This window comes from Bombina bombina, chromosome 7 (assembly GCF_027579735.1).
Source record: "Bombina bombina isolate aBomBom1 chromosome 7, aBomBom1.pri, whole genome shotgun sequence".
Lineage (NCBI taxonomy): Eukaryota > Metazoa > Chordata > Amphibia > Anura > Bombinatoridae > Bombina > Bombina bombina.
In genome coordinates this window covers 611,939,188-611,946,966 of record NC_069505.1, presented here as the reverse complement: position 1 = coordinate 611,946,966, position 7,779 = coordinate 611,939,188, and the positions used below count along the sequence as shown (strand labels likewise).

Genomic DNA, 7,779 nt, shown 5'->3' with positions numbered 1-7,779 from the left:
ATGTGTGCAAGGTTCTTCAGCCGTTTAAAGAGGCAACATTAATGGTAAGTGAACAAGATGCAAGCCTTAGTCAGGTCCTTCCATTAATTTCGCTTCTTGAAACTAGACTGAGTTCCTTGCATCAAGTGCAAGATAACTGTTTATCTGATTCTGCTGAAGATGAGAATGATATAGAGTTGTTTGATCTTGCTCAGCTTGGAAGAAAATTAATTTTGTGTTTGTTGAAAGATCCAAGGATCATCTCCATCAAAAAAAGAGATGAGTACCTTCTTGCTACTCTGTTGGACCCACGTTTTAAAGGTCAGATGTATAATTTTGTTGATGGAAAAGAACATACGGTTGAGAGATGCAAGGGAGTACTCATCTACAAAGTAAAGCAAGAAATTGAAATTAATCGGCGAGCAAACTCAAACAACTCTACAAATCAGTCTAGCAGCAGTTGCACTGGTAGTGGTCGGACTTCTTTCCCAGATTGTAACAGTTCTGAGTCTGACTCAATATCTGACAATTCAGTGTGCGGCGGTAATTCCACTAACTCATTGTGGGGTCTTTTTGGCAAATATGGCATTATGGCTACAGGTCAAGATGCAAGATTACATGAAGACAATCAGTGTTCTGCAGTGCAAATGGTAACTGCATATATGTTGGATAACACTTTTATAGAGCCTCGTTCTGACCCATTGAGTTACTGGAAATCAAAAAAAATATTATGGCCTGAATTGTCACATATTGCCTTTCAATATTTAAGTTGTCCCCCAACGAGTGTTCAGTCAGAGCGTGTGTTTAGTGCTGCTGGTAGTGTTGTGACTGATCATCGAAATAGACTATCTAGTGTAAATGTTGACCGTTTAACATTTCTCAAAATGAATCAACACTGGATACCAGAACAACATCAGTTGGAGGCTATCAGACAAAACACTACCGGCAGCAGTGATACAGACGACGATGATCCCTCAGAACAAAGACCAATTGTGTTTGCGGTGGATACAAATATGTAAACCTCCCCCAAAAATTTTTTTTAAAAGGATATAAAATATAAAAATTATTTTTTTAAAAATAAAAGTATAAAAGATCATTTTTATTTTTTATGTCCTTTTACTGCTTCTTCGGCTGTCCTACCGCTACCTACTGCTACTGCTGCTGGATTTCGAATCAGATAAACAGTGTCTTGTACTACTAGAATTTAATGTTATATGATATTTAGCATTCATAATCTACAGTTGATGTTGCTAGTGCTGCTGCTATTTCTGCAAATTATAGTATTTCTTTTTTAAAAAAAAGAACATGAAAAATCTACCATCATCACCTTGCGAATATTTTAAAAAAATGGCGCAAAACAAAGGGTTTATTTAAAGAAGAGGACTTCTCCTGCTGAATGCTCCACAAGCTCTCTAAGGTAGGAATGTGGTTATAAATCTAATTTAACTTTTAAAAAATTTTTTGACTACTGTTTTATTTACTTAAATAACCTGTTTTATTTTTTGATATTATACAGGATCCTTTCAGAATTCTAATGCCGGGCCTGGCCCTTATTTGACTGTGTATTTAATAACTGCTGTTGCTGTTGAGAGTTGGTACAATTTTCTCAAAGGAATTTTCCATCTCTGAAAGGTATATAGTTATTAGTATTGCATACCCCTTTAATTCATTGACTTTCTTTTACTAAGTTTTTTATGTTATTTTTGTGTATTGTTAACTTAATTATTCTGTTTTTCTTTTTTATACAGGATCCATTCAGAATTCTAAAGCCGTCTCTTATTTGACTGTGTATTTAATAAATGCAGTTGCTGCTGTTGCGAGTTGGTACAATTTTCTAAAAGGCATTCTCCATCTCTGAAAGGTATATAGTTATTATTATTGCATACCCCTTTAATACATTGGCTTTCTTTTACATAGGTTTGCATGTGTTATTTTTGTCTACTGTTTACTTAATGAAACTCTGTGTTTTTCTTTATTATACAGGATCCTTTCAGAATTCTAAAGCCGACCCTTATTTGACTGTGTATTTAATAATTGCTGCTTTTCCTGCTGCTGAGAGTTGGTACAATTTTATAAAAGGCATTTTCCATCTCTGAAAGGTAATAATTTAGTTATTAGTATTGTACACCCCTTTAATGAATTGTCTTTCTTTTACCTAGGTTTGCATGTGTTATTTTTGTCTACTGTTTACTTAATGAAACTCTGTGTTTTTCTTTATTATACAGGATCCTTTCAGAATTCTAAAGCCGACCCTTATTTGACTGTGTATTTAATAATTGCTGCTTTTCCTGCTGCTGAGAGTTGGTACAATTTTATAAAAGGCATTTTCCATCTCTGAAAGGTAATAATTTAGTTATTAGTATTGCACACCCCTTTAATGAATTGTCTTTCTTATACCTAGGTTTGCATGTGTTATTTTTGTCTACTGTTTACTTAATGAAACTCTGTGTTTTTCTTTATTATACAGGATCCTTTCAGAATTCTAAAGCCGACCCTTATTTGACTGTGTATTTAATAATTGCTGCTTTTCCTGCTGCTGAGAGTTGGTACAATTTTATAAAAGGCATTTTCCATCTCTGAAAGGTAATAATTTAGTTATTAGTATTGCACACCCCTTTAATGAATTGTCTTTCTTTTACCTAGGTTTGCATGTGTTATTTTTGTCTACTGTTTACTTAATGAAACTCTGTGTTTTTCTTTATTATACAGGATCCTTTCAGAATTCTAAAGCCGACACTAATTTGACTGTGTATTTAATAATTGCTGCTTTTCCTGCTGCTGAGAGTTGGTACTATTTTATAAAAGGCATTTTCCATCTCTGAAAGGTAATAATTTAGTTATTAGTATTGTACACCCCTTTAATGAATTGTCTTTCTTTTACCTAGGTTTGCATGTGTTATTTTTGTCTACTGTTTACTTAATGAAACTCTGTGTTTTTCTTTATTATACAGGATCCTTTCAGAATTCTAAAGCCGACCCTTATTTGACTGTGTATTTAATAATTGCTGCTTTTCCTGCTGCTGAGAGTTGGTACAATTTTATAAAAGGCATTTTCCATCTCTGAAAGGTAATAATTTAGTTATTAGTATTGCACACCCCTTTAATGAATTGTCTTTCTTTTACCTAGGTTTGCATGTGTTATTTTTGTCTACTGTTTACTTAATGAAACTCTGTGTTTTTCTTTATTATACAGGATCCTTTCAGAATTCTAAAGCCGACACTAATTTGACTGTGTATTTAATAATTGCTGCTTTTCCTGCTGCTGAGAGTTGGTACTATTTTATAAAAGGCATTTTCCATCTCTGAAAGGTAATAATTTAGTTATTAGTATTGTACACCCCTTTAATGAATTGTCTTTCTTTTACCTAGGTTTGCATGTGTTATTTTTGTCTACTGTTTACTTAATGAAACTCTGTGTTTTTCTTTATTATACAGGATCCTTTCAGAATTCTAAAGCCGACCCTTATTTGACTGTGTATTTAATAATTGCTGCTTTTCCTGCTGCTGAGAGTTGGTACAATTTTATAAAAGGCATTTTCCATCTCTGAAAGGTAATAATTTAGTTATTAGTATTGCACACCCCTTTAATGAATTGTCTTTCTTATACCTAGGTTTGCATGTGTTATTTTTGTCTACTGTTTACTTAATGAAACTCTGTGTTTTTCTTTATTATACAGGATCCTTTCAGAATTCTAAAGCCGACCCTTATTTGACTGTGTATTTAATAATTGCTGCTTTTCCTGCTGCTGAGAGTTGGTACAATTTTATAAAAGGCATTTTCCATCTCTGAAAGGTAATAATTTAGTTATTAGTATTGCACACCCCTTTAATGAATTGTCTTTCTTTTACCTAGGTTTGCATGTGTTATTTTTGTCTACTGTTTACTTAATGAAACTCTGTGTTTTTCTTTATTATACAGGATCCTTTCAGAATTCTAAAGCCGACACTAATTTGACTGTGTATTTAATAATTGCTGCTTTTCCTGCTGCTGAGAGTTGGTACTATTTTATAAAAGGCATTTTCCATCTCTGAAAGGTAATAATTTAGTTATTAGTATTGTACACCCCTTTAATGAATTGTCTTTCTTTTACCTAGGTTTGCATGTGTTATTTTTGTCTACTGTTTACTTAATGAAACTCTGTGTTTTTCTTTATTATACAGGATCCTTTCAGAATTCTAAAGCCGACCCTTATTTGACTGTGTATTTAATAATTGCTGCTTTTCCTGCTGCTGAGAGTTGGTACAATTTTATAAAAGGCATTTTCCATCTCTGAAAGGTAATAATTTAGTTATTAGTATTGCACTCCCCTTTAATGAATTGTCTTTCTTTTACCTAGGTTTGCATGTGTTATTTTTGTCTACTGTTTACTTAATGAAACTCTGTGTTTTTCTTTATTATACAGGATCCTTTCAGAATTCTAAAGCCGACACTAATTTGACTGTGTATTTAATAATTGCTGCTTTTCCTGCTGCTGAGAGTTGGTACTATTTTATAAAAGGCATTTTCCATCTCTGAAAGGTAATAATTTAGTTATTAGTATTGTACACCCCTTTAATGAATTGTCTTTCTTTTACCTAGGTTTGCATGTGTTATTTTTGTCTACTGTTTACTTAATGAAACTCTGTGTTTTTCTTTATTATACAGGATCCTTTCAGAATTCTAAAGCCGACCCTTATTTGACTGTGTATTTAATAATTGCTGCTTTTCCTGCTGCTGAGAGTTGGTACAATTTTATAAAAGGCATTTTCCATCTCTGAAAGGTAATAATTTAGTTATTAGTATTGCACACCCCTTTAATGAATTGTCTTTCTTATACCTAGGTTTGCATGTGTTATTTTTGTCTACTGTTTACTTAATGAAACTCTGTGTTTTTCTTTATTATACAGGATCCTTTCAGAATTCTAAAGCCGACCCTTATTTGACTGTGTATTTAATAATTGCTGCTTTTCCTGCTGCTGAGAGTTGGTACTATTTTATAAAAGGCTTTTTCCATCTCTAAAAGGTAATAATATTTTTATTAGTATTGGACACCACCTTTAATGAATTGTCTTTCTTTTACCTAGGTTTGCATGTGTTATTTTTGTCTACTGTTTACTTAATGAAACTCTGTGTTTTTCTTTATTATACAGGATCCTTTCAGAATTCTAAAGCCGACCCTTATTTGACTGTGTATTTAATAATTGCTGCTTTTCCTGCTGCTGAGAGTTGGTACAATTTTATAAAAGGCATTTTCCATCTCTGAAAGGTAATAATTTAGTTATTAGTATTGCACACCCCTTTAATGAATTGTCTTTCTTATACCTAGGTTTGCATGTGTTATTTTTGTCTACTGTTTACTTAATGAAACTCTGTGTTTTTCTTTATTATACAGGATCCTTTCAGAATTCTAAAGCCGACCCTTATTTGACTGTGTATTTAATAATTGCTGCTTTTCCTGCTGCTGAGAGTTGGTACAATTTTATAAAAGGCATTTTCCATCTCTGAAAGGTAATAATTTAGTTATTAGTATTGCACACCCCTTTAATGAATTGTCTTTCTTATACCTAGGTTTGCATGTGTTATTTTTGTCTACTGTTTACTTAATGAAACTCTGTGTTTTTCTTTATTATACAGGATCCTTTCAGAATTCTAAAGCCGACCCTTATTTGACTGTGTATTTAATAATTGCTGCTTTTCCTGCTGCTGAGAGTTGGTACTATTTTATAAAAGGCTTTTTCCATCTCTAAAAGGTAATAATATTTTTATTAGTATTGGACACCACCTTTAATGAATTGTCTTTCTTTTACCTAGGTTTGCATGTGTTATTTTTGTCTACTGTTTACTTAATTAAACTCTGTGTTTTTCTTTATTATACAGGATCCTTTCGGAATACTAAAGCCGGCCCACATTTGACTGTTTTTTTTAATAATAACTGCTGCTGCTGCTGAGTGTTGGTACAATTTTCTCAAAGACATTTTCCATCTCTGAAAGGTAATAATAATATAGTTATTAGTATTGCACACCCTTTTAATGCATTGGCTTTCTTTGACCTAGGTTTGCATGTGTTTTTTTTTGTGTACTGTTTACTTAATGACACTCTGTGTTTTTCTTTATTATACAGGATCCTTTCAGAATTCTAAATCCGGCCCTTATTTGACTGTGTATTTAATAATTGCTGCTTTTGCTGCTGCTGAGAGTTGGTACAATTTTATAAAAGGCATTTTCCATCACTGAAAGGTAATAATATAGTTATTAGTATTGTACACCCCTTAAATGCAGTTGCTTTGTTTTAGATAGGTTTGCATGTGTTATTTGTACTGTTTACTTAATGAATCTCTGTTTTTCTTTATTATACAGGTTCCTTTCTGATTTATAAGTCTGTGCTTTGTTTGTCTGTGTATTTAAAAAATTGAGGAGCACTGACTACAAGTGCTTCGTTTCTGTACTGCTGGAGTTTTCGTTTCTGTACTGCTGGAGTTGTGCTGAGAACAGGATCCTTTCTGATTTCTAAGTCTGGCCTTTGTTTGTCTGTGTATTTACAAAATTAAGGAGCACCAACTAGTCTACAAATGCTTCATTTCTGTACTGCTGGAGTTGTGCTAGAAACGGGAAGATACTTTCAGATTTGCTAAATCTGGCCTTTGTTTGACTGTTTATTTACAAAATTAAGAGCAACAATTACAAATGCTTTGTTTATGGACTACAAATTAATCTACAGACTGCTGATGGAACTGAGCTGAAAACAAATCAGTTTCTGTATTTTTCGAAAAATGCTGCTTACTGCTGCTGCTGACAATATTCTTCCATCTCTATATAAAAATAATTATTCATGCCAATTATTGGTGTTGTGGGGAGGATTGTGGAGAATTTTTTCAAGTGTTTATTGATTATTAAAAATAAAATAATATATAAATACTAAGAACAGTTGTATATCTTTATTTTCTCTATTATTTCAGTTATGATAACTATGAGGGTCATATAAATAAATCAAATAGCTAACACAAATAAAAACACTTATTTTATTCGAAAAAATAAGACAATAAAGAATACACTTTTTTGATGAAACAACTTTATTGTTGAAAAAAAAATTAAGATGTATATTATTATTGCTATTAAAGTATAGTTCAAAATTTATAATTCACAACTCGAAATTTGATAGTGTTAAAGGGACACTGAACACAAATTTTTTCTTTCGTGATTCAATTTCTGATTTGTCTTTGTTCTCTTGCTATCTTTTTTTGGAAAATAAAGTATCTAAACTTTTTTTTTGGTTCATACCTGTGGACAGCACTTTTCAATTGGTGGATGAATTTGTCCACCAATCGGCAAGAACAACCCAGGTTGTTCACCAAAAATTAGCCGGCATCTAAACTTACATTGTTGTAATTTAAAATAAACATACCAAGAAAATGAAGAACATTTGATAATAGAAGTAAATTAGAAAGTAGCTTAAAATTGTATGCTCTATCTGAATCACAAAAGAAAAAAATTTGGTTCAGTGTCCCTTTAAGGTAATTGTATTTATTCATGGGCAACAGTGTTCTTCTAACACCAACATGCAATGTGCATTGGCGTATTTAGATTTTGTGCAGCCCTAGGCACTCAAAATTCTGCTGAGCCCCCCCAAGGTCTTAGGCATTTTTTGGATTTTTTTTTTTTATTTGGAATAGTATTTCCAAAGTAAACGTCCACCAGAGCTTGCAAAACACTTGCACAGAGAGTGACCTACATAATCACAGACACATACAAAGTTATGCACATAGACACTGTCACACATGCGCACGTGCACACACACACACATATATATAAATATATACACT

General features: G+C 32.5%; 2 long non-coding RNA genes across 2 annotated transcripts; both read left to right on the top strand.

Moving 5' to 3' along the window:
- The first annotated feature begins 1,362 nt into the window (after positions 1 to 1,362).
- On the top strand, positions 1,363 to 1,748 carry LOC128636147 (uncharacterized). The gene is made up of 3 exons (XR_008398674.1): positions 1,363 to 1,396; positions 1,496 to 1,611; positions 1,728 to 1,748. It is a non-coding gene; the product is annotated as an uncharacterized LOC128636147 (long non-coding RNA).
- Positions 1,749 to 5,623: 3,875 nt separating this feature from the next.
- Positions 5,624 to 6,881, top strand: LOC128636146 (uncharacterized). Its single transcript, XR_008398673.1, has 4 exons — positions 5,624 to 5,709; positions 5,837 to 5,950; positions 6,081 to 6,196; positions 6,317 to 6,881. It is a non-coding gene; the product is annotated as an uncharacterized LOC128636146 (long non-coding RNA).
- The last annotated feature ends 898 nt before the right edge of the window (positions 6,882 to 7,779 follow it).